This window comes from Pristiophorus japonicus, chromosome 1 (genome assembly GCF_044704955.1).
Source record: "Pristiophorus japonicus isolate sPriJap1 chromosome 1, sPriJap1.hap1, whole genome shotgun sequence".
Taxonomy (NCBI): domain Eukaryota; kingdom Metazoa; phylum Chordata; class Chondrichthyes; family Pristiophoridae; genus Pristiophorus; species Pristiophorus japonicus.
The window spans coordinates 392,179,633-392,205,886 of NC_091977.1; the positions used below are offsets into that span (position 1 = coordinate 392,179,633).

Below are 26,254 nucleotides of genomic sequence, written 5' to 3' on the forward strand. Positions count from 1 at the left end.
CCAGCATACCTTACCACCAGGGGTGCACTTGCAAGAGACAGGTATATAAGGACAGGTCTCAGGCAAGTGCAGCATTCCAGAGCTGTGAAATAAAGGTGCAGGTCCAGAGAGACCTTGACTTCACTATATGCCTCGTGTGAATCTGTACTGAGGGGACAGGACTTTACAATCCCATCCGCTGTGGTTTCAGCAGTGCGGGGGCACTGTGTGTTCGGGGAAGAGTAGCACCTTGCCGCCAGGTGAGCGGGGTTTCACGGCACCCTGAGCAGTGCTGGGAGCGAGATGTTTACAAACTTGTAAAGCGATGGCAGTGAGCGTGCGCGCGGCTCAGCACTGACCTGTTGTTGTTGTGGCGTGGCCCGGCCCGGCCCGGCCCTCCGCCCCTCTTTCTGTCCCTCCCCCTCCGCTCCGCTCACTCGATTGTGGGAGGTTGCCATTTAAATACACAAGGAGCAACATGGCGGACAGTTCGGAGAGCCCGTCTTCAGAAGCGAAGGTCAGGCTGGTGAATCGCTGCTCTTGGTGACCCCCCAGCGCGTTCAGCCGGTAAGTAGGCCGCCCCGGCTCTCGGTCTTGTCGTGACGGGTCGGCTGCGTTGTATTTTTACTGCTCAGGGTGAGACGGACGGACGGAAGGAGCCGCGGTGGCGGCGTGGGTCTGTTCCGACAGCGGGCGGGGGCTGCCGCTCTGTGAGTCCGGTTTCGATGCCGCCGCCGCTTCTGGCTCGCAGCCTCCTCTCTGTATGTGAGCGAGTGGCTCAGGAACCTTCCAGGCTGGCCGCCCCCGGACAGCGGCTCTCCAGAGCCGGCTCCCCTCAACTTCTCCGCCGAGACCACTAAAGTCTGTTTGTGTGTGTGTGTGTGTTTTTACATGAAATGTATCGGGGCCTCGCTTTGTAATGTTAATCGGTGCATTTTATTGTTGGGCTGGTTATGGTGCCGCAGTCGGGCAAGGGAAGGCGCCGCTTTCTCTAATTGGGTTAAGCATTTCGTTAAAATTGCGAGCTTTGCTTTTGGCTCTCCACCGAACTTCAACGGAAGCATCCGAGCGGCGCCATTGATGGACAGCGAAATAGACCAATGGGAAAGCCTCCAGTGCCTGGCACGCCGCGAGCCCCAGCAATTGGAACCAATAGACGGCGGCAGCGCTCGGGAAAGGGCGGGGCCAGGCTTTCTCCAGGGCTTGAGTTAGGTTGCATTGGAGCTCGCTGAAAGGCTCATCAACAGTAATGATCAACACCGAGAACGGCCCAACGCGCAGGCGCCGATCGATTTAAGTGTCTCTCGGGAGTAGTAGTTTTGTGGGACGGCTTCTTCCGGTACGCGCTGTGGGAGGGGAGGGTGACGCAGGACTACAACTCCCAAGGATGCCGCGTGGACGGGGTGCTGTGCCCCCCCCCCCCCCCGGCACTCGAAGATAAAACGGCGATTAAGGCCTGGGCCAATGGCAGCTCCTCGGCCAATCCACCTCATTCGGCTGCATTGGTCTTTTTGAGGCTTCGTGAGCTCCTCTCGGTTGAGCTGCACACAGCGGAGTGAAACTTTTTTTTCCTCATGTGCACTAGGCACCGCATTTTATTTGTTGGTTCAATTTTTTCGAGAGTTCTTTTGCCTTCAGCTCGATTTCCCCGTCAGTGTGGTGGTTAATATTCAGAAACTAGTGTAAAATCACGAAGGATCCATTGTCGAAACCCTGCAGGCCTCTCTGAAACTTGCCTTCTCAAATGCTCCGTGGTTGCAAATTACTGCCCGCTTCTCTTGAATAGTGCATTGCATTTTGGAAAATATATTCTGTTTTTTTCCGCTGTTGTGAAGCAGGAAAGTTTCTCTAATGTGGTCTGGCTCATCACATCCATCTGGGCCCAGAATTATTTAATTGGCCACAGGATTAATCATTCATCTGTGCGCGTGATCAGCATTGCTTACTGCTGCGAAATAAACTATTTTCCTGAACATACTGATATACCGGGTTACCGTTCTGTTGGTGCAAGCGATGCTGCGGTACCCAACCCCCGTCCCCACTCTTCATGCATCAATCTAGACAGTTTTGATCGGTTATTTGATTATGGAGGACATCATAGCTGAGTCTTATTTTGCACTTGCTGAATTTTGCACGTGTCACTGTATAGCAATCGAGCAGAAACCCAAGTTTATTTGTGTTCTGTTTCTCTCCCCTCCCCCCCCCCCCCCCCCAAAAAAAAAACATTGAGAGGATATGGGTAACTATAATGCCCTACTGCTCTCCTGATTAAGATGTTAATTCAGTACGGACTGATTAATTTGGGCTGTTTTTGGTTTGTTTGGGTCTACTGGTGATGTAATTACCAGCTGAACTGTGAGGGGGTATCCTGCAGAATTCATTAAAAGGTTCAATTATCAGGAGCCAAATAGTATGTTTTGATCAAGGAAAGACAATTGGTTCATTTGATTACCTTAAATTTGCTATGATCCACTAATAGCCCTGGATCATCTAATAGGAACTAATCTAGTGCTTCAAAACCAGTCGTGGCTTTCTGTTCCACCTGATTTGGTACCCTGTTCCACAATTCTATCATCCACTTATTAAAATAAATGGCCTTAATTTCTTTTGACATAACTTTAAACTGTATATCCTACTCTTCCAATCCTATGTCTAACAGAATTACTTTCCGGTATTGGAATTCTCCATACCTGTGAAAATAATCTCCTTTCATCACCCTTTTCTCTAGAGAATGAAGCCTCAAAGTACATTATCTTTCCTCATAATTCATTCCTGTTAAGTTTAAGAATAAACCTCATAATCCTCCTCTGAATGGCCTCTAAATTTTTCTGCATCTTTCCTGTAATACAGGGACCAAAACCAAGCACATACTTCAGATGCAGCCATACCAAAGCAGATAAAATTGCATCACTAACTTTTTAAGTTATGTTTTATTTGCTTTCTTTACCACCTGTGAATACTGAACTCAAGGTTTCAAAACCACATCCATCAAACCTCTGAGCTACTTTCTACTCCGTTGCCTCAATCATGTTCCTATTTTGTTTGTAATCTATATTTTTGCATCTACCTAATTTCATGACTTCATCCACGTTGAACTCATATCTCTCACCTCTCTGCCAATTGACTAGGCTGTCCAAATCCCTTTTGTTAATTGGACATTGGTTAGAACCCAATTTTTTGTCAACTGCAATTTAGACAGCTTGGTCAATATTCCATCTTCTGCCTATAAACAAAAGTAGCTCCAGCACTGACCCCTGTGGGACTGAATTGATGACCGGTTTCCATTCTGACTTTTCATCCTTTGTTATCTAGGTGTCAGTTTTGGCTCGGAGGTAGTGCTCACAGGTTCAAGCACTACTTTTTTTAAAGAGCTCCTTAAAACTTACCTATTTGAACAAGCTTTTGGTCACCTGTCCTAACGTCTCCATCTTTGGCTCGGTGTCAATTTTTTCTGATTGCCCACCTGCAAGGCGTTTTGGGAATTTTTGCTACGTTAAAGTTGCGATATAAATGCACGTAGTTGTTAGAGGCGCCATTTGTTGAATGAGACGTTTAAGCAAGCCCCACCTGCTTTCAGATCGGTGTAAAAGATTCCATGGCACATTTTTGAAAAACTGGAAAATTCTCTTGGTGTCCTAGCCAACATTTATCCATCCACCAAAATCAGATTATCTGGTCATTTATTCCATAATGTTTGTAGGACCTTGCATATTGGGCATCTTTTTTTACATTACAAGAGTGTCTACATTTCAAAAATGTATTTTGGCTGTGACATGCTTTTGGGATGTCCTGAGGTCCCTACATTAAATTGAAATTTAGTCAAGCATGAATCCAGTCTAATACTTTGCCATCTATTCCATGTGAATTATTTTGTCATTTGGAGTGATGTCAAATGCCTTTCTAAAATCCAGGTACAGTAATACCCACCCTTCTGTAAACATCAGATACTATTTGCCCCTTTTGACACTGTCCTTTTGAATGATGCTTTATTCTATCAGTCACCAAATTCTCACTTTCCTCCACAATCATGAGGCTGACATATTTGTAATTTTGAGGGTTTATTTCTTGCCTCTAAAGATGACGTTATCATTCCAATCCACTGGGATGTTACCCAGATTCAGTTAGATATCAGTGAAGGGATTTACATTCTTAGCCAAATCCACTACAGGAAATTATCATAGTCTTGATCCTGTTAACTTTCAGCTTCAGAAAAGTTTCTACTATGCCTTCCAAAGGCTTTCCAATCCACTCTCTCCATTATACTCAACTCTGACTCCTATTTTGCCCCATCCCATCTCTTTCAGTGGCAAAACAAGATAATTTAATTCTGCCACTTCTGTCCTTGGACACCACCTCTCCACTATCCCTGGTAAATGGTTCAGTGTCACTCTACCCCTCTCTTGTAGCTTAAATAATGCTTTGTTATTGTCCTTTATATTTCATGCTATATTGTTTTATGCTGTATTAATTATTTAGGAAGTTAACCTTCAGTTGTACAAAGCCTTGCTCAGACCCCATGGTGTTGAAGTACAGATCAGCTATTGTCTAAGTGGAACAGGTTCAAGGGGCTGAATGGCCTACTCCTGTTCCTATGTTCCTTTTTGGGGGAAAAAAAAAGTTCTTTGTATGTAACAAGGGCGGCATTTATTACCCATCCCAAATTGCCCTGAGAAATTGCCTTAAATGTGGTTTGATACAACTGAGTGGTTTGCTGGGCCACTTCAGAAGGCAGTTTAGAGTTAATTGTGTTGATGTAGGACTGAAGTCACATATAGGCCAGACCGGGTAAGGATGGTAGATTTCTTTCCCTAACTGACATTAGTGAACTAGTTGGATTTTTAATGACAATCCAACAGTTTTGTGGCCATGTTTACCAATACCATCTTTTTATATCTAGATTTTTAAAAACGGAATTAAAATTCCTAAATTGCAATGGAAGGATTTGAACTTGTTCTCTGGATCATTCGTCCAGGCCTCTGGATTACTAGTTCAATTACATAACCATGACACTACCATAGTCCTTGCATCATTTCTATATTTCTCTCTTGTCTTTGCATCACATCGGTTTCTTGGTGTTCCTCTGCTTGATTTTCCATTCCTCCCCATCCTCTTTTATTCTCTGTACTTTCAGAATTTTATGCACTCTTTTCCCTCCCTTAAGCCTTCCACTTTTCATGCAGTTTTTTGACTTGTTTCTGGGATAAGCTGCAGCAACAATTTTTATTAAATGTTCTTAACGCACAACCATTTTTCCTCTGCATCCTTTTTAAAATTAATTCTTTATCTCCACCTTTTGTAATATCGCCTGTCTCGCCCCTGCCTCAGCTCATCTGCTAAAACCCTCATCCATGCCTTTGTTACCTCTAGACATGACTATTCCAATGCACTCCTGGCTGGCCTCCTATGTTCTACCCTATGTAAACTTGAGGTCATCTGAAACTCTGCTGCCCATGTCTTAATTCGCACTAAGTCCCATTCACTCATCACCCCTGTGCTTGCTGACCTACATTGGTTCCCGGTTAAGCAACACCTCGATTTTTTCAAAATTCTCATCCTTGTTTTCAAATCCCTCCATGGTCTCGCCCCTCCCTATCTCTATAATATACATCAGCCCCACAGTCCCCTGCGATATCTGCGCTCCTCAAATCCTGAACTCTTGAGCATCCCTGACTATAATCGTTCAGATATCGGTGGCATGCCTTCAGCTGCCTAGGCCCCAAGCTCTGGAACTCGCTCCCTAAACCGCTCTATCTCTCCTCCTTTTTAAGACACTCCTCAAAACCTATCTTTGACCAAGCTTTTGGTCATCTGTCCTGATTTTTTTTTTCTTGTGTGGCTCGGTGTCAAATTTTTGTCTTGCAACACTCGAAGTGCCTTGGGACATTTTATGACACTATATAAATACAAGTTATTGTTTTATTCCTTTCATATAGCATTTATTCTCCGCCCAAAAAACAAGCTTGGGGTCAGAAATGTAGCACAGAAGAATTGTAGGTAAAACTGATTGTATAATAAACTCTAGTTTCTATTGCTCTGATGCAGCTTGCTGGTATTATAATACATGTTACTATGTAGCAGTAATGTTCCATAACTGCATATTTTTCTGGTGCTGCTAAATGAGTCGTTGGACTATGAGTTGCATTTGTGTTCTGTAGCTTGAACCCTTAGCAAAGGCCTGTTTTCTCTACATGGACCTGGAAGCTTTCTTAAAGCAACAGTCCCTTTTTATTATTTTGTAATGCTGGCAGAAATGCTATTTTCTTTCCTCTTAAATGAAGTTAGTTGTTTTGCACTTTGTGAATCTTGGGAATAATACATGTACAGGTATCAGAAACTGACTATGGGTGTTATATGGTGTTCGTAAGGTAGGAAAGCTGACCAGTACTTGCCAGCAAGTTACATGTACCAATTTTGGATAGATTTAGGATGAACGATTTCAAGATGCAAAGTCTCAGACCTTCAAGGTTTAATTTCTGTCGATTATTTGTTGCTTTTTGTCGGTATGTTCAACATTCCTGGTATCTTGTCTTCTGTGCTGGCTGCCATTTTACCAGATATAGTCAAGGCTTTGGTGCCAGATGGAAAAGCTGAAAGAATTCCTATTAACACGCCAGGCACAGCTCCATAATCTACTAATACAAGCCAAGCCCAGTTTGTTAAACTCTGGCTATAATTATAAATGTTTATTTTATGTGGGTAATGGCAGTTACATTTAAGAAAAAAAATACAATTATCCCACATTTACAATACTTTATCAGGGATTAATCCAGAAGGTTTGTGTACTACTTGTAACTATTTGGCACAATTCTTCACTTGAGCTTCTGAATTATAAAATGAGCTAAAACGAAGTTTTACAAGAGATTGGTATGCAAAATTAAAGCACATGGTATTGGGGGTAATGTACTGACATGGATAGAGAACTGGTTGGCAGACAGGAAGCAGAGAGTTGGGATTAATGGGTTCTTTTCAGAATGGCAGGCAATGACTAGTGAGGTGCCACAGGGCTCAGTGCTGGGACCCCAGCTCTTTACAATATACATTAATGATTTGGATGAGTGAATTGAGTGTAATATCTCCAAGTTTGCAGATGACACTAAGCTGGGTGGCGGTGTGAGCTGTGAGGAGGACGCTAAAAGGCTGCAAGGTGACTTGGACAAGTTAGGTGAGTGGGCAAACGAGTGGCAGATGCAGTATAATGTGGATAAAGGTGAGGTTATCCACTTTGGTGGCAAAAACACGAAGGCAGAATATTATCTGAATGGCGGCAGATTAGGAAAAGGGGCGGTGCAATGGGACCTGTGTGTCATGGTACATCAGTCATTGAAAGTTGGCATGCAGGTACAGCAGGCAGCAAATGGCATGTTGGCCTTCATAGCTAGGTGATTTGAGTATAGGAGCAGGGAGGTCTTACTGCAGTTGTACAGGGCCTTGGTGAGGCCTCACCTGGACTATTGTGTTCAGTTTTTGTCTCCTAATCTGAGGAAGGACGTTCTTGCTATTGAAGGAGTGCAGCGAAGGTTCACCAAACTGATTCCCGGGATGGCAGGACTAACATATGAGGAGAGACTGGATCGACTGGGCCTGTATTCACTGGAGTTTCGAAGGATGAGAGGGGATCTCATAGAAACATATAAAATTCTTATGGGACTGGACAGGTTAGATGCAGGAAGAATGTTCCCGATGTTGGGGAAGTCCAGTACCAGGGGACATAGTCTAAGGATAAGAGGTAAGCCATTTAGGACTGATGAGGAGAAACTTCTTCACTGAGAGTTGTTAACCTGTGGAATTCCCTACCGCAGAGAGTTGTTGATGCCAGTTGGTTGGATATATTCAACAGGGAGTTAGATATGGCCCTCATGGCTAAAGGGATCAAGGGGTATGGAGAGAAAGCAGGAAAGGGGTACTGAGGTGCGTGATCAGCCATGATCTTGTTGAATGGTGGTACAGGCTCGAAGGGCTGAATGGCCTACTCCTGCACCTATTTTCTATGTTTCTATGCTACATGGATGTCATTCTGGCATTTCTTAATTTCCCCCAGTGCTGTTGGATAAATCCCTGTTTTAGGGATCATCAAAACATTGATTTACTGGGATAGGGAAGGGGGGGCATTGTTTTATCAAGTCTGCAAACTCTGATGGAATAACTGTGTTAAAATGGGGAAGTTCTCTTAAATCTATGTGACAAAATGTGGAATCCAGCAGTGAAACTGAGAATTCTCCCCAGGAAGTAATGTAGGAAATGCAGCAGCTAATATGCACACACCAAGGTCCCACAAATAGCACTGAGATAATGCCCAGAACATTTGTTTTAGCGATGTTGGTTGAGGGATAAATATTGGTCCGGACATTGGGGAAAACGTCCCATCTCCTCTTCAGAATAGTGCCATGGGAACTTTTACGTTCACCTGAGGGGTTTAATGTCTTCTTTGAAAGACTGCACCTCCAACAGTGCAGCACTCCCCCAGAACTGCACTGGAGTGTCAGGCTAGATTTTGTACTTAAGTCTCCGGAGTGGGACTGAAACTCACAACCTTCTGACTCGGAGGTGAGGCTGCTACCAACTGAGCCATAGCAGACACACACATAGGACAGTGTCATGTGAGAAAACTACAAAACCAAGACAACAAAAATGTTTTTGCTATAATAAAACCTAATTTTGAATTCAAAATATTCTTCAGTTTACTATTGAGCAGTGTTGTGTTTACCCTTCAAAGTAAAATCAATCACCACTTTTTCATTACTGACAATTTTTGATGAACAAACATGGTGTGTTGTCTTGTGTACATTTGCTTTTAGAATTATTCAAAATTCAGACAAGCAGCTGAAAATTCCAGGCCTTGACTCATATATATTTTAAAATGTGCTGTCCAATTTTAAATGTCCCAAAGATGTGCCTTGTTGCTACTGTTGTCAAGCTGATATGTATATTCTTGCTTTCTTTAGTCCTCTCAGAACAAATAACCTAGACTTGCAAATACAGAAATAAATGACACAATTTCCTTCATAGATTTATTTGAAATGGTGAGAAAACAAGGGTTAGTATTAAAGCAAAATCTGCTGCGTAGACACTAAACACATGAAGACTGCACTGGAAAATGCAGATTAATGCAGTGATCAACTGTATCTAACTTTAATAATCGGGACACTTCCTTCCTATGTTTAAAACTCTCTCATTTACTGTTTTTCTTGAAATATTTTGTGCCTGGTGCTGTATGTTTTCAATGAAGTTGTTAATATCATTGTAGTTTAGAAACCAGACTCTGCAAGTCATAATAGTGTCAGCATTGGCTCGGTCGTAGCCTGAGTCAGAAGGTTGTGGGTTCAAGGCTCCCAATAGGATTTGAACACATAATCTAGGCTGACACTTCAATTTTGCCATCTTTTGGATGAAACATAAAACTCTCGGGTGGATTTAAAATATGCCATGGCACTATTTGAAGAAGAGCAGGGGAGTTCTCCTGGTGTCCTAAACAACATTTATCCCTCCAACACCACCAAAAACAGTAACTGGTCATTTGCCTCTTGCTGTGCAAAATCATACAAGGGTGACTGTACTTTGAAAATAATTCATTGAGGGTAAAATGCTTTGGGATGTCCTGAAGTCAGGAAAGGTGCTAATATAAATGCAAGTTTGTTCTTCTACAAGATAAATATCTGAGGTGGCATGTCCTTTTATAGCTATGGGTAGTGGATCTATCTGCTGAGCACCGAACCATGAAGACCAGGATGACCCTAGGTTCACACTTAGTCTGGGCTGAATTGGTTGGGGTGGCTGTTGGGATATTGTAATTAGGCTTGGTTTTCTTGGGTTATGGAGGAGATAAAAATCAGCTCGGGTTCCCACTGCTGGTAGCTATCTAGTGACGTCTGTCCATATTTGTGGATGTTGGATGAGGATAGGATCAGGCTCCATCTGGTGTGATACTTCCTTATTTCCCTGTAGTGAAATAGCTTGTTGGTGCACAGTCAAGACTGATATATGAAGAATGGCTGAAGTAGTGAAGACCTGCTGAGTTTATGGAACTGTAATTGTGAATACGAGAGAAAATTCGGGTGGAGAGGGGAAGAGACCTTAGAGCAGGGGTTCTCAACCTTTTTGCTTCTGTGGCACCCCTCCTGTGTTTGTTTTTTTTTTAAATCCATGGACCCCTTGTAATGCAACACGAGTATTTTTTTCTGCAGATTAAAAAAAAATGCAACCAGCTCGAAATAAACCTGCACGACTGAGTGTGAAACAGCGATTGTTTTTCTAGCCTTGACTGCCGTGCTCGAGGCATTGCTGCCTTGCCCTTGTTACAGAACATGAAGGATTTGTGGGAGCTTAAGTGTGGCCAATATTACATATTAGCAGATATCGGTGTGACCGCATTACCTGGCAGATGCTCAATTGCTCCCAGCATGCCTCTGTCCCTTTTTTATAAAAGGGTGCACGTACTGATAGACAGCAATGTTGTCCAATCAAAGGGAAGGTTGGACTTTTCAGCCCCTCCTCTTTTCTATTTAGACTCGTTTTTTTTTTTCGTGCCAGGCCCATTTATACTTACTGTTTTAGTGTCACTTTATTTTCAAAATAAATTTACTTTCACTTGAAGCCTGTTCTCGATTTGCCACCAGCCACAGCATGAGGAACGCTGTTCCAGTGGCAGTGCTTCCACTCGCATCTGACTCAATAGCTGGGGAGGGTGCAGGCGGCTTATAGTGAAGGAGGGAGTGAGGTGCAGAGCAGGCCAGTTCTCACCGTGTGGCACAGCTTCAGCGGCACATTATGGATAGAAGCCCAGGCTAAAGCGGCGTTGCTGTCGTGGGGGAGGAGGCAGATGGATTCAGCGAGTGGAGCCTTTGCAAATGGCATGGGAACGGTGACTGCTCCTTCTCTCCCTCCTCCACACCCCCTGCCCTATTGCAGACCATTTGAAGTCTTCTCAGGGGCCACAGACCCCCAGTTGAGAGACCTCTGTCTTCGAGTTGCAACCACTTGTATTTGAAGAATTTGTAGCCGTTGGACGTGAGTTTTCATGTGAACACTTTTGCTATTTTTCTTGCTAACTTTATTCCATTGGCATTGGTGTCATGATGCATTGAATTATAGGAATCTTGCAGTACAGAAGGAAGTCATTTGGCCCATTGTGCCTGAGAAGCCTCTTTCAAAGAGCTATCATTGCAACAGTGACTACACTCCAAAAGTACTTTATTGGCTACAAAGCGCTTTGAGATGTCCGGTGGTCACGAAAGGCGCTATATAATGCGTTTGTCTATCCAATTGGTGCCACTTCCCTGCTCTTTCTGCAAGCCCTGCAAATTTTTCCCTTTCAAGTATATATCCAATTCCCTTTTGAAAGTTACCATTGAATCTGTTTCCACTATTCTTTCAGGCTGTGCATCCCAGATCATAACTTGCTGCATTAAAAACATTCTCATCTCTCCTCTGGTTCTTTTGTAGCTCCATGGGTACCAATCACTGATACTTTGGCCAAGTATCTTCTTGGCTCATTTACTTGCATAAATTTGATTAGCTATTGCGGAGAGCCCCGTATGTATGAATGATTGTGAACAGGATTCAGTTCAGGTGTTTAAAAAATGACAGCAGGACAAAAATGAACATTGCCTACATTCCTGCTTTTGAGTCATTATATGTTGAACAGTTTCAGTGGCATTACAATCCATTGTTATGTGACTTATTACTCAGAACTGAAACAGCAGTGCCCAATCCACATGAAGCTTATTGTGTAATTAAGTGATAATGGATTCAGGTGACTGTTGACAGTCAGCTTGTTGGAATGTTGCTGTTGTATAAATACACCAATTCCAATATTGCTAAAATGTCAGATTTAATTTAAAAAAAACACAATGATATTGGGATTGGTACAGTTGTAAAGCTAAAAAAAATACAGTGGGCTTTTTGGCAAATTTTCTCCATTCCTCCCCTGAAAATATTGACTTGTTGAGACACAGTTTCGCAATGCCAATTGCCCTCTGGTACCTCAACCAAGTGGCTACTCTACTTCCATTTGAGATTGCCCAGTTAATATCAGCAGGTCATTTAACTAGAGAGTATATTCAGAAAGCCATTGACCAGGAACCCTGGCTAATATTTGTTTTTCCTGTGGTGGGTAGGGGGAAGAAAAGATGGGAATAATTCCATCATTTAGCACTCGCAGCAAGAAATTCTGATTGCAGAGAGCACTTTACAGCCTGGATTCTTCAACCTGTGCTCCTGCGAGTGTGGTTCTCCACTGAAATTATAAAATTACCCCATATTTCCTACATTATAACCGTGACTACACTTCAAAAGTACTTCATTGGCTGTAAAGTGCTTTGGGATGTCCTAAGATTGTGAAAGGCACTATATAAATTCAAGTATTTCAGTTTTTCTCAGAAAATGGGGTACAGTAATGTACTTGGGATTTTAGGAACAGTGATTTTAGAAAATTTTAAATATAGCAGTAGCTAAAATTTATATCAACATTTCATGCAGTTATTTTAATGTTGCATCTCCTGACCATGTTTACTAGTAACCGTGCATTCCTCAAAGCCAAAGCAAAAACTGCACAGCTAGTCTCAACTTACCAGCGTCCTCTAAAAGTGAATGTACACTCTCTGTTGCTTTTGGGAATGGCACAGACACTGGAGATGCCTGCATGACCCACCTCATTTGGTGGTGCAGGAAGATCTTCTGGTGGCTGTAAAGCTGTATCATTTACATTGCTGGCTTGTTGAGAAAGTTGTGCCTGACCCACTGCCAACTAATATGTACCGTGAGGTGCAATCAAATAAGATGAGCATTTATTAAACAGTCAAATTGTAGGTTTGTAGATTGTTACTTGCCAACAAAAAACAATTGGATGGAATTAAGCTACAAAAAGTAATTTACTATTGAAGTTGGTATCTCAATTGTTAAATTCTTAACATTCAGAATGCTTTCTGAAGTCCCATTTTTCTCCTCTCCTCTCCTCCGCCAATGTAACTCGTGCTGAGGTACAGGTGCAGGCATATTACCATTCTCATGTGGTCCTTCATGTGGGAGCATAAACTGTGATGAGAGTAGGTACCTGACTGATATCCCTCTGCCTCGTCCACTCTCTTAGTAATCATCAACAATGATGAGTCCAATTATAATGCTTCCAATTGCTGTTCTGGTTGAGCTCAGATAATGTAGCACAGACCAGAGATCATTGAACCAATTTCTATGCAACTTGCTTTATTCAAATCCTGCTTGTAAGTTTTCTGAATAAATCGGTCAAATATGTCACTTGCAGTGCAGTTTTAGTTATATGGAAGCAAAGTTTAGAGGAATTTTGCTTTTACTAAAGTTCATGGCACAGGATTGAGACAGGAATATCTGGCTCAGATCCATATAATCTCATTTGTACCACTTTAGTGCCAAGCATTATTTTTTGGCAGGACGTTTGGACTGACCTAAAGTGGTCTGACTGAGGTAGCCAAGCTTCATTTAAATATTATAATAGCTATGTTTTCCATCCCCTTAGGACCGGATTGGGTTGAATGCTCCTTTTGCTCAATGGGCTAAATTCTGAACTTTATCAGTCTATTTTTAGCATTGGCTTCTGTTAATTTGTCACTTTTTGTAATTCTTTTCATCTTTTTAAAGATTGAGATTTTTTTTGTTTTTATGTGGAACCTAAAATAGTTGAATATTGTTCACCAAAAAGCCTGCTGTAATTGAAGTCAGTACAACAGGATAACCTGAAGGGGGGGGGGGGTGAAAAAGGTATGCATAATATGAGCTTCCATCGGAGCTTGGAACAATAGGGCATCCAAGTAAGGATACCCTGGTGCTTGACATGTTGAGCTGCTTTTATAAAAAAAAATTGTCATCTATATCCTTGGAACAATTTTTTAAAAAGAGTAAAATTGGTAATAGGAGGAAAAAACCTACTTGACCTCTTCCTCACCAGTTTACCAGTCGTGCATGCATTTGTCTATGACCGTATTGGTAGGAGTGACCACCGCACAGTCCTTGTGGTGACGAAGTCCCGACTTTACACTGAGGACACCCTCCAGAACTAGTGCCTCTAGCCAAGCTGTTCCAGCACAGCTACAATACTGGCATGTACCCGACAAAGTGGAAAATTGTTCGGTTATGTCCTGTTTACAAAAAAACAGGACAAATCCAATCCAGCTAATTATTGCCTCATCAGTCTACACTCTATCATCAGCAAAGTGATGTAAAGTGTTATCAAGCGGCATTACTTACCAATGACCTGCTCACCGATGCTCCGTTTGGGTTCCGCCAGGAACATTTGGCTCCAGACCTCATTACAGTCTTGGTCCAAACATGGACAATAAAGCTGAATTCCAGAGTTGAGGTGAGTGACTGTTGACATCAAGACTTAAGTGTGGCATAAAGGAGCCCTAGTAAAATTTAAGTCAATAGGAATTGGGGGGAAAAGTCTCCACTGGCTGGAGTCATACCGTGCATAAAGGAAGGCAGTTGTGGTTTTTGGAAGCCAATCATCTCGGCCCCAGGACATCGCTGCAGGAGTTCCTCAAGGCAGTGTCCTAGGCCCAACCATCTTCAGCTGTTGCTTTAATGACCTTCCCTCCATCATTAGGTCAGAAGTGGGGTGTTCGCTGATTGCACAATGTTCAGTGCCATTTGCAACTCCTCAGATAATGAAGTCGTCTGTGTTCACATACAGCAAGATCCGGATGACATTCAGACTTCGGCTGAAAAGTGGCAAGTTGCATTCGTGCCACACAAATACCAGGCAATGACCAGCTCTAACCAAAGAGAGTCTCACCACCTTCCCTTGGCATTCAATGGCATTACCATAATAAATCCCCCACCATCAGCATTGACCAGAAACTGAATTGAACCAGTCACATAAATACTGTGGCTGGAAGAGTCTGATTATTCAGCAGTGAGTGACTTGCCACCTGACTCCCCAAAAACTTTTCACCACCTACAAAGCACATGTCGGGCGTGACATGGAATGCTCTCCACTTGCCTGGATGAGTGCAGTTCCCAACAATGCTCGAAGCTCGACACCATCCAGGACAAAGCAGCATGCTTGATTGGCTCCCCATCCACCATCTTAAACATTCACTCACTCCAACACCGGCATACTATGGTTGCAGTATGTGCCATCTACAAGATGCACTGCAGCAAATCACCATGGGTTCTTTTGACACCACCTAGAAGGACAAGGGCAGCAGGTGCATAGAAACACCATCACCTCCAAGTCACACACCATCCTGACTTGGAAATATATCCCAGTTTCTTCTTCGTCGCTGGGTCAAAATCCTGGAACTTCCTCCCCAACAGCACTGGGAGTACCTTTACCATATGGACTGCCGTGGTTCAAGAAAGCGGCTCACCACTATCTTCTCGAGGGCTGTTGGGGCTGGGCAATAAATGCTGGCTGTGCTAGCAACACCCACATCCCTTAACACCAGAAATACAGTATTTCATGGCTGTGGGAGGAGCAGATGAAAGAAGGTACACCAGTTTGGCCAACAGGTGCAAAAGCCACACTTTCTGCACCTGCTATATGGCACCAACCCTTTCTACAGGCCTAGACTCACCTACTTGGCAATGTCTGTGGGGAACTGGTGCTCCAGGTCGGCACAGACATTTGCCGATCTGTGCAATCTGCTGCAGGGACACCTGCAGACAACCTGTATCAGTGGGCAATGGACATCTCTTCCACCCTCAGTGTTTTGAGCGTAAATCAGTGAGATAAACTGCTCGGGTGTTAACAATTTGGTGGCAATACAGGTGTAATTCTGATGCCAAATTAGTAGTATAGTAAAACCTACTTAAATGAATAACACTTGTATTAATAATAGGATTAAATGAACACCATCTTGATGTACCAAACCACTTTTTAATTCCTATCGAAATAAAAATGTTTAGCTGCAAGACTTGTAAATTATCAAAATTCCTGTAGTTAATTCTCAAAATGCTGTATTAGGAAAATAGTCTTAATGTACTTTCTGTACCATCTGTCACTCCACTGGGGCCTCAATCAAAGTCAGTAACAGCTAATTCAATTCTTGCAGCTCACAGCTGTGGAATCTAACGGGTACTGTGTACCGATTAGCACAGTTAACACTTCATCACATCTAACACTTCATCACGTTGCACATAATAAAGTGGCTGCATTACAGCAATCAAACTCATTAAGCTGTTCAAACATCATGTTTGCATTTTTCTAGCAGTGTATAAAACCTGTTTTATCTACCTACAAAACTGTGCCTACTGTAAACAATATGTAGGCTCAATGTGCTTGTGAAGAGCATGTTCACTGCATGCACCTGCACCGCTGATCTCTCTTGCTCCCTCATACTTTCAATCGTTCTCTCCCCGATCCACTCATTCACTTCTCTCTTTCTCCCCTCTGTTTCCAGCATTTTCTGATTTTGTTCAATTTCTAGCATAGTGTAAATCGTCATCACCAGTAAATTGGAAGCGACCTTTGTTCAGCTAGCATTTGTAAAGGAGACTTTTCCATAGTAGGCAGAAAGAGTTTCTAGTGGACTTTAATTGGTACTCCGCCATGCTGCACTGTTGTGTGATTAGATCTCTGATGTTTCCCCACAGGGCAAGTTTATGATCTTGTCTGGGCAACGTGGAGGCATCAATCAGAGGTTGTGAGCTTCCCCATGGGGAGAGAACATTTGAGAAGCTGTTCACTCCATGCTATCATATATTGTCTGGTTTGTAGGATATTGCTCCAGGCTTGGGTGCACCTTACTTGTACTCTAAGCCAGGAACTAGTGTAGGGAATAGTATGAATGCTTTCAAATGATCTCTGGCTGTTTGTAGTTTATAGTCTAGCTGCTTTAACAAGTTAAATGTTTGCAAATCAGTAAATCCTGCAATTATGTAGTTAAAATTCTATATTTTTATCTTGAAACATTAATCAGCTTTGGTGACATTATTCTTTCCATTTGGAGGTGCAGATTGCAGGCTTTAGATATCCATGTCCGTGATTAGAACATGTATTTATTCAATGGCTCATGTTTTGTGAGCATGCAATGGATTTCTGCCCAAAACTTTGAAAGTTGGCTAACCAGTTTTACATTTTATGAAGTATCCATTTTATGCTTGTCCATTTTAATTTTTTTTGATGACAGGAGAATCCTCCGACATGTCCAAACTAAAAGGCTAAATGGTGCTGCCCACCCATTCACAGTGCTGTAGGCAAGTTACTAACTAATGGGTGGGTATACTGCTTGGTGCCAGAATACCTCCAAGGCAAAATTGTGCCGACATTTCCAACAGGAATTTTAAATGTATTCAGAACATCAAGTTGCTTTTATATAGTGCCTTTTCACATCATGTGACACGTTTTGAAGTGTTGACACTGTTGTAATGTAGAAATCGAAGCAGCCAATTTTCACACAGCAAGCCCCCACAAACAGCAATGTGATCTGTTTGTGATGTTGATTGAGGGATAAATATTTGCTATGACATCAGGGTAACTCCCCTGCTCTTCAAAATAGTGCCATCTGATCTTTTATGTCCACCAGAGAGCACAAATGGCCTCAGTTTAACGTCTCATTCAAAAGATGGCACCTCCAACAGTGTAGCCCTCCCTTTATTGCACGAGTGTCGGCCTGGATTTTTCTACTTAAGTCTCTGGAGTGGGACTTGAACCCATAACTTTCTGACTTCGAGACGAGGGTGCTACCGCAGGGAAAACACACTTCTCCACAGAAGGAGACATTAAGAAATGAAATTAAAAGCTTGGTTGAAGAGATGAGTTTTCAAAGGATATGGAGTGGCATAGGCATTTAGGGAGGGAATTCCAAAGCCTATAACCCAGGCTGTAGAAGATATTTCAGAAGAAAGGGCTGTTAAGGAAGGATATATATGAGAGGCGGGGTGAGGTCACAGAAGGATTTGAAGACTAAGGCCAGGATTTAACATTTCTATCCCTGTGGATTGGAAGCCACTGCAGATCAGCGAAGACGGGGGTGATGGGTGAGCACAACTTGGTGCAGGACAAGATATGTGCATTTTAACAATTTGGTGTTTCTGGAGGATAGATGGCCAGCAAGGAGTGTGTTGGACATGACCAATGCATGTATTAAGGTTTCAGGAGCAGAGGCAAAAAATACTGCAATAGTGGAAGTATGCAGTCTTTGCAATGGAGAGGAAATGAGGTCTGAAACTCTGCTCTGTGTTGAACAGGATGCCGAGGTTGCAAATGGTCTGGTTCTATCTGGGCCATCGAAGGGTGGTGGGGGTTGAATCAGTGGCCAGGGAACAGTTTGCTGTGGGGGACAAAGATAATGGCTTCAGCCTTCCTGATGTTGTGTTGGTGGAAGTTAAGACTTGTCGACGAATGGCTGTTGGATAGGTTTGACAAGGCAGAGACAGCCAAGGGATCGAGAGCTAGTAGAAATGGAGAGCTAGATGTCATCAACAGATTTGAAATGGCTTGAATAGTGATGAATTTTGTGAAGTTAATCAATGGGTTAACAGATGTTGCAGTCTTGAACATTTTGAAGGCATTTAAAGCATCTATTTGTACAGTCAATCTGGAGGGAGGAGAGCATGCAGGGAGATCTGAGTTGCAGTGATAGTGACCATCTTTAAAAAAGGGGACAAGTCCGACTGCACCAACTACAGAGGAATCTCCCTGTTATCAGTCACTGGGAAAGTCGTTGCTAGAGTCCTCCTCAATCGCCTTCTCCCTGTGGTTGAGGAGCTCCTCCCTGGAGTCAGTGTGGATTTTGTCCCCTACGGAGCACAGCGGACATGATTTTTACAGCGTGACAGCTGCAGGGAACAGCACCTGCCCTATACATGGCTGCCTTCGACCTTACAAAGATCTTTGACACTGTCAACTGCGAGGGTCTATGGAGCGTGGTCCTCCATTTCGGATGCCCCCAAAAGTTTGTCACCATTCTCCGCCTGCTCCCCGATGACATGCAGGCCGTGATCCTTACTAACTGATCCATCACAGACCCAATCAGGGCTGCATCATCGCCCCAACCCATTTCTCAATCTTCCTCGCTGCCATGCTCCACCTCAGTCAACAAGCTCGCCCCCCCCCCCCCCCCCCCCCCCCCCCCCCGGAGTGGAACTAAACTACAAAACCAGTGGGAACCTGTTCAACTTTTGTCATCTCCAGGCCAGGTCCAAGACCACCCCAACCTCTCGTCGAGCGTACGTGGACGACACCTGCATCTGTGCATATACAGAGGCTGAACTCCAGGACATCGTCGACACATTTACTGAGGCGTATGAAAGCATAGGCCTTACGCTAAACATCCGTAAGACAGAGGTCCTCTACCAGCCTGTTCTCGCCACACAGCACTGCCCCCCCACCCCCCCCTCCCCATATTCATCAAGATCCATGGCGCAGCCCTGGACAATGTGGACCATTTCCCATACCTCGGGAACCTCTATCAACGAGCAGACATTGACGACGCGATTCAACACCGCCTCCAGTTCGCCAGTGCCGCCTGAGGAAAATGAAGACGACCAGGCCCTCAAATCTGCCACCGAGGTCATGGTCTACAGGGCTGTAATAATACCCACCCTCTTGTATGGCTCAGAGACATGGACCATGTACAGTAGACACCAAGTCGCTGGAAAAATACCACAAACTATGTCTCCGCAAGATCATACAAATCCCCTGGGAGGACAGATGCACCAACGTTGGCGTCCTCTATCAGGCCAACATCCCCCCAGCATTGAAGTGCTGACCACACTTGATCAGCTCCGTTGGGCAGGCCACATTGTTCGCATGCCAGACACTAGACTCCCAAAGCAAGCGCTCTTCTCTGAACTCCTTCACGGCAAATGAGCCGAAGATGGACAGAGGAAACGTTACAAGGACACCCTCAAAGCCCCTGGAAAAAGTGCAACATCCCCACTGACATCTGAGAGTCTCAGGGCAATCTTTGGCCAAAGTGGAGGAAGTGCACCCGGGAGGGTGCTAAGCACCTCACGTTCCATTGCTGAGAGCATGCAGAAATCCAGCACAGGAAGCGGAAATAATGTGCGGCAACCAGTCCCACCCACCCTTTTCCCCCAATGACTATCTGTCCCATCTGTGACCGGGACTGTGGTTCTCGTATTGAACTGTACAGCCACCTAAGGACTCATTCTAAGAGTGGAAGCAAGTCTTCCCCGATTCCGAGGGACTGCCTATGAAGAAAAAATGAAACTGTTAAGATGTTTTCTATAACTTGTGTTTCTAGTGACATCATCGGTAGTGATGTAATGGTATTTCTGACCTTCTACATTGCAGCAAAGGCCTGCAAACGACCATTCTAAGATGACATGGGATTTTGTCATCCTGCCTGTTGAGATCATTGGGTTTGTAAGTTGTCCCTGGAGGTGTTGGGCATTAGTAAACACAGCCAGGTAGTCTATTGGTCTCCCTTTCAAAAGGAAATGTATGTGGCATTTCTCTCTGGAAACATTGTCAAATGGTGAGCCGACTGATAACCAGAATGACACTTGCATTATTTGAATATTCTGGTAAATCTTTCAGAAATTTAGAATGTAAAGTTTACTTCAAGACTTACTTCAGACCAATATCTTAAATTATGTACTTGCTGGCTAATCCAATAGAGTTTGATTATTAGATCAATGGGTTTATTATTATTCCTCCAGTTTATAGTAATAGATTGCTGGATTGTGTGGATAGTGCAGTTTATTTACTCTGCCAATCAAGTCTGTTGACTCCTGTTTACTCTAAGTGATGTGCACGTTTCACTACAATGCTTGAGTTGCATTTACTTGAAGACTAGATGCAGGTTGAATTCAATTCCGTTTACTAGGTCTGAACATAATTTGCTCTCGTGTAAACCGCTTCAGAGATAAGTGCAATAACTATAGTCTGTAATTTAACATTTGTATAGCTTCTGAAATTTAACTCTTCTGTGGATTTTACAAGAATTTTGAAGATGGTTTTATTTATGTTGAAGTATCTTTTTTCTATTTCTTTCTGTGTACCCTTTCTCCTGACTCAAGCTTGTGAATGAGCAGAGACTGACCCATGTCATCATGTCTGTATACTGATCTATCCTATAACATGAGTTCTTGTACCAGAGCTGTCTTTGTGGCTCAGCTGATGGGCCACTGGGAATTGCATTCAGTGGAGTTTTGTTTTGTCCTAGCTTGTGAATTGCCCCACCCAGTAATTCATATGGGAAACTCTTGGCTCAGCAGTAAATGGAGTTTGTCATAAGCAAGAACCGATTGGGTTCGGAAAGGAAAGTGATGTTTGCTTGTGTGAGTTATGCACCCTTCTCGTTCCTGACTAAAATTGATGTTTTCCATATGTAGTAAACCATTATGATCAAAAATATAACTGGTTTTAATGCAGTTTATGTGCAGTAATGGTATAAGGCACAAAGAGGGTTTTTTAACACTTCATTACATACAATATTAAATCGCTTTGAAAGAAAGGATTATTTAAATTGCAGAAGGGATATTAAAAAGCATAGGAAGTCAATACTTTTTCTTTAATTTAGATTGATGAGTCTCTATAAACAATGCTAGCTATAGCCTATAAAGTGACTCGAGTTTCTGGTATGGGGGTCAAGAGCAGGTTACAGCAACTGAGGTCTTGCAGCTGCAATACAATGTGATACATTTACAGAGGCAGGCATTTTTAATGTGAGATTTATCAGACTAAATTTAATCCTAGTTTTTGAAAGGTTAATGTGAATTTTGCTTTCCTCTTTGTATAATAATAGAACAATCTTGCTCTTTTAAGTATCAGTGGTTGAGTCACTGATCCTTTGTCCTTTTGCAACATTCATCATCACTGTCAGGTGGCCTGTCTTTTTCACCATTGTGTACTCTGTGAAAATGCCTCTGCATGGACCATAGAACTCCTCCTCCTGAATCCATTGTCTAGTCCTGATCACACTCCACCAGTCCAACTGTTCACCTCCAGTATGTTTGCTGTTCCAACAGTCTTTCTCATGGCCAAATCCCTTCAATGTGGTTTGTTCGTGAAGTAATTTGCATTAAAATCTGTGTGACCTCTGTTTGGCATTTTTTTCTGACACTGCCTTCTAAAGACTTCATGTATCCACGTTAAAGGGACAGTGCTGTTAGATTTTGATGGCTTTAGTACTGATTTTGATTATAGATTCCTTTTTTTTGTTAGATGCTCTAACAAAATTTACATGTTCAAATTCATCCACTTTTAACCATCAAAGGCATTTGGAAGTTAGGTATGTTGTCGGACAATGATCCATTTCCATTAAATGTTACATGGAATAGGGATGACTGCTGGAAAATCTAACTGCAAAATCAATAACTGGGATTTGGATTTTTATGCCACTCTTGTAGGGAGTGACCTCAGTGCTTTACAAGGCACACAGGATGTGGCCAAACAACGATTAAAAGGGAAAGAGAAATAGGAAACTAAATGTGTTAATGGAATAGCTTTTTTTTAAAAAGGCTTATGAAGGCATGATGAGAGACAATATGGATAGGGAGTGAATTCTAAAGGGCAGGTGTATAATGACTAAGAGTTTATTTGTCTAAATCCAAACTTTCAATCATATTGAATATGTTTGCTTGACAGTGGGATTGCTATAATCTTGTTCCTCATACCAATTTGTCTCTCACCCTGTAGATCCGCAGGAAAAAAGTAATAAAACCATAGCTTTGTAGAGACAAGTGGCTATTTTGGGAAATATTGATAAAATGAGACCATATTTTTGTAAATTTGTTTCTCTCCTCTGAAGGCTGTGTTGCCTCATTGCTGGAGTATGTTTCCATGGCCAAGTGACAATTATTTCTATGGTAGTTCTGATGGTGAGTGTTAGCAGGTTAATCCATCATGGCCAAGCACGATCCTGCCCTTGTCTGATGTCTGTGCCTGTATTTTCTAGCATGGGTCATGTGAACAGGATTCCTAGTTAATTTTGTTTCCCTCTTTGCCCAATATGCTGAGGCTAACTAATGCCCTAGCTAGGTTTGGCTAACTCCAGACAAGTGTTTTGAAACCAGCTGCATGTAGATTTGATGCAATGTTTTGAAAATGTGTTGCAATCCAGAATTTTTTTTTAAAGAAATTCTGTGCATATGTTGATGTAGTCTCCCGTCAAATTGATGAAAGTGTCTAAATTGTAATGGTTGCGCTGGTGGGAGAAGAGCCCGATCCACATTTTTTAGTGTAATATGTCCCAAAGTCCTTTAGAGAATGAACCAAGTGGTAGTCGAAGAATTGGAAGAGGTAACTGACTGCATAGTTGAAAAGAGAGATTGAGATTTTAAAGGTAGAAAGTGAAATAGCAAGGCAAAGAGGTTTAGAGAGGGAATTCTGGAGGGTAGGTACATCGACAACTGAAAGTTTTGTCATCATATGAGAGGTGGGGAGGGAAGCAGTGCAGAATGTGAAGTGGAATGTGTAGAATTTGGAGGAGGACCATAGCTGGTATGCAAGGCTGGAGGAGGTTACTGAGAGAAACATAAAAACCTAGGTGCAGGAGTAGGCCATCCGGCCTTCGAGCCTGCACCACCATTCAATAAGATCATAGCTGATCATTCCTTCAGTATCCCGTTCCTGCTTTTTCTCCATACCCCTTGGTCCCTTTAGCTGCAAGGGCCATATCTAACTCCGTCTTGAATATATCCAATGAACTGGCATCAGCAACTCTCTACGGTAGGGAATTCCACAGGTTAACAACTCTGAGTGAAGAAGTTCCTCCTCATCTCAGTCCTAAATGGCTTACCCCTTATCCTAAGACTATGTCCCCTGGTTCTGGACTTCCCCATCATCGGGAACATTCTTCCTGCATCTAACCTGTCCAGTCCCGTCAGAATTTTATATGTTTCTATGAGATCCCCTCATCCTTCTAAACTCCAGTGAATACAGGCCCAGTCAATCCAGTCTCTCCTCATATGTCAGTCCTGCCATCCCAGGAATCAGTCTGTTGAACCTCTGCTGTACTCCCTCAATAGCAAGAATGTCCTTCCTCAGATTAGGAGATGGGTGGGGCAAGACCATGGAGGGATTTGTAAATTATAAGGTATTTGAATTTGGTACGCTGGGAGTGACGGGGAGCTAATGGATATTAGCAAGGAGAAAGATGATGGTAGTATGGAACAGGATGCAGCCAGTGGAGTTTTGGACAAGAAGTTTCTGTCGTGAGCTCAGGAAGTTAGCATGGTGGAACTTTAGACGTTGAAGTTACAAAACCATGAGTAAGGGTTTCAGTAGTGGATGAGGCGAAATAGCAAAGGCAGGCACTGTAGCAAATATAAAAGTACGCTGTGTACTGATGGAATATGGGGTTTGACGCTCGGCTTTGGGCAACAGGACACTAAGTTTGTGCACCATCTGGTTCAACTTAGTGAGCAGCTACGAAAGATGGAATTGAGAGTAAAGATGAAGAGTTTTTGCCACATGCAATGTTGACAAGTGCTGGGAAGAACTAATTTAATATGAAAAAATGCTCGAGTACAGCCTTTCAACTTGCTTTATGATATAAACAACTAGCTGATTTTTGAAAAAATAAATATGCATAAAATCTTGGTTTGTCATTCTTGGTGCTATTAACAGCTCACGTTTCCTTTGTCAGTGCAGTCTGTAAAGATTTTTGACCGATTGGTGTGTGTGATGTGCTTCATTTTTGTAGTGTTTATCCTTGTCCATACTGCGATAGTACTAATGAGGCTTTTTATGGGTCAGCTGGGTGTCTGACCTGCATAGAAACCCTTCACAGTATACATTCCACATCATTCTTCTCTCCGGGAGAAAGCTCACTTGCTTGCCTTGGTCTACAAAATGTAAGTTGGTAAGAACCGAGGCTCTGGGGACTGCCAACTACTGAAATTTGGTTAAAACCATGTCATTTGAGGACTATGATACCAAGTCAAAGGTTTGAAAGGATATCTGGAACCATGTGGGCATAATTCCTTGTTTACCTCTCCAGTTCCCATCAATAAACCATGCGAGCTGGGCAATCACCCGCAACCTTGGAGCATTGTGAACCTGCTTGGGTTAAGTATCTGATCCATTTAGCTGCAGATGATTGACTTGATTCTGTCTCCCCAAGTCGAATATACCCTCTTGGAACTGACGTTACTGTATAGAGATACACTTACTTACTTTTACTTTCTTCCTAAGAGGATAATCATTCATTGGTCATTGAATAATGCAACAGGGTTTGAGGACTGCTTGAACAGCAGGTACTACAGGTTCTTCCTAAGCAACATGATGAGCAACACAAAAAATGTGAATGCATTAGTACAGTCCTCCTCATTACATTATGGACACGTGCAATGGTGGTTCCACCGATTGTCGGTTGTAGCTTCAGCAACAACTGCTTGCTTCTCTATAACCAATCCTGGTAGGCACTGAGGCGGTCATCCCAAGTTTGAATTTCCTTAATGATTTGGATGAAGGAATTGAATGTAATATCTCCAAGTTTGCAGATGACACTAAGCTGGGTGGCAGTGTGAACTGTGAGGAGGATGCTAAGAGACTGCAGAGTGACATGGACAGGTTAGGTGAGTGGGCAAATGCATGGCAGATGCAGTATAATGTGGATAAATGTGAGGTTATCCACTTTGGTGGCAAAAACAGGAAGGCAGACTATTATCTGAATGGTGACAGATTAGAAAAAGGAGGTGCAACGAGACCTGGGTGTCATGGTACATCAGTCATTGAAAGTTGGCATGCAGGTACAGCAAGCGGTGAAGAAGGCAAATGGCCTGCTGGCCTTCATAGCGAGAGGAATTGCGTATAGGAGCAGGGAGGTCTTACTGCAGTTGTACAGGGCCTTGATGAGGCCACATCTTGAATATTGTGTACAGTTTTGGTCTCCTAATCTGAGGAAGGACATTCTTGCTATTGAGGGAGTGCAGCAACGGTTCACCAGACTAATTCCTGGGATGGCAGGATTGACCTATGAAGAGAGACTGGATCGACTAGGCTTGTATTCACTGGAATTTAGAAGAATGAGAGGGGATCTCATAGAAACATTTTAAAATTCAGACAGGATTGGACAGGTTAGATGCAGGAAGAATGTTCGATGTTGGGGAAGTCCAGAACCAGTGGACAAAGTCGAGGATAAGGGGTAAGCCATTTAGGACTGAGATGAGGAGAAACTTCAGAGAATTGTGAACCTGTGAAATTCTCTACCACAAGATGGTTGAGGCCAGTTCGTTAGATATATTCAAAAGGGAGTTCGATCTGGCCCTTTATGGCTAAAGGGATCAAGGGGTATAGAGAGAAAGCAGGAAAGGGGTACTGAGGTGAAAGATCAGCCATGATCTTATTGAATGGTGGTGCAGGCTCGAAGGACTGAATGGCCTACTCCTG

The 26,254-nt window shown here is 43.0% G+C and overlaps 1 protein-coding gene across 7 annotated transcripts in view; it reads left to right on the top strand.

Moving 5' to 3' along the window:
- Positions 1–223: 223 nt before the first annotated feature.
- Positions 224–26,254, top strand: part of ncoa2 (nuclear receptor coactivator 2) — a 418,174-nt gene continuing 392,143 nt past the window's right edge. For 4 of the 7 annotated variants that reach the window (XM_070891258.1, XM_070891269.1, XM_070891263.1 and 1 more), the window contains exon 1: positions 224–546. The gene's annotated coding sequence lies outside the window, so the exon portion shown is untranslated. The remainder of the gene's footprint in view (positions 547–26,254) is intronic. The other 3 variants (XM_070891261.1, XM_070891279.1, XM_070891262.1) reach the window with 1 other exon arrangement.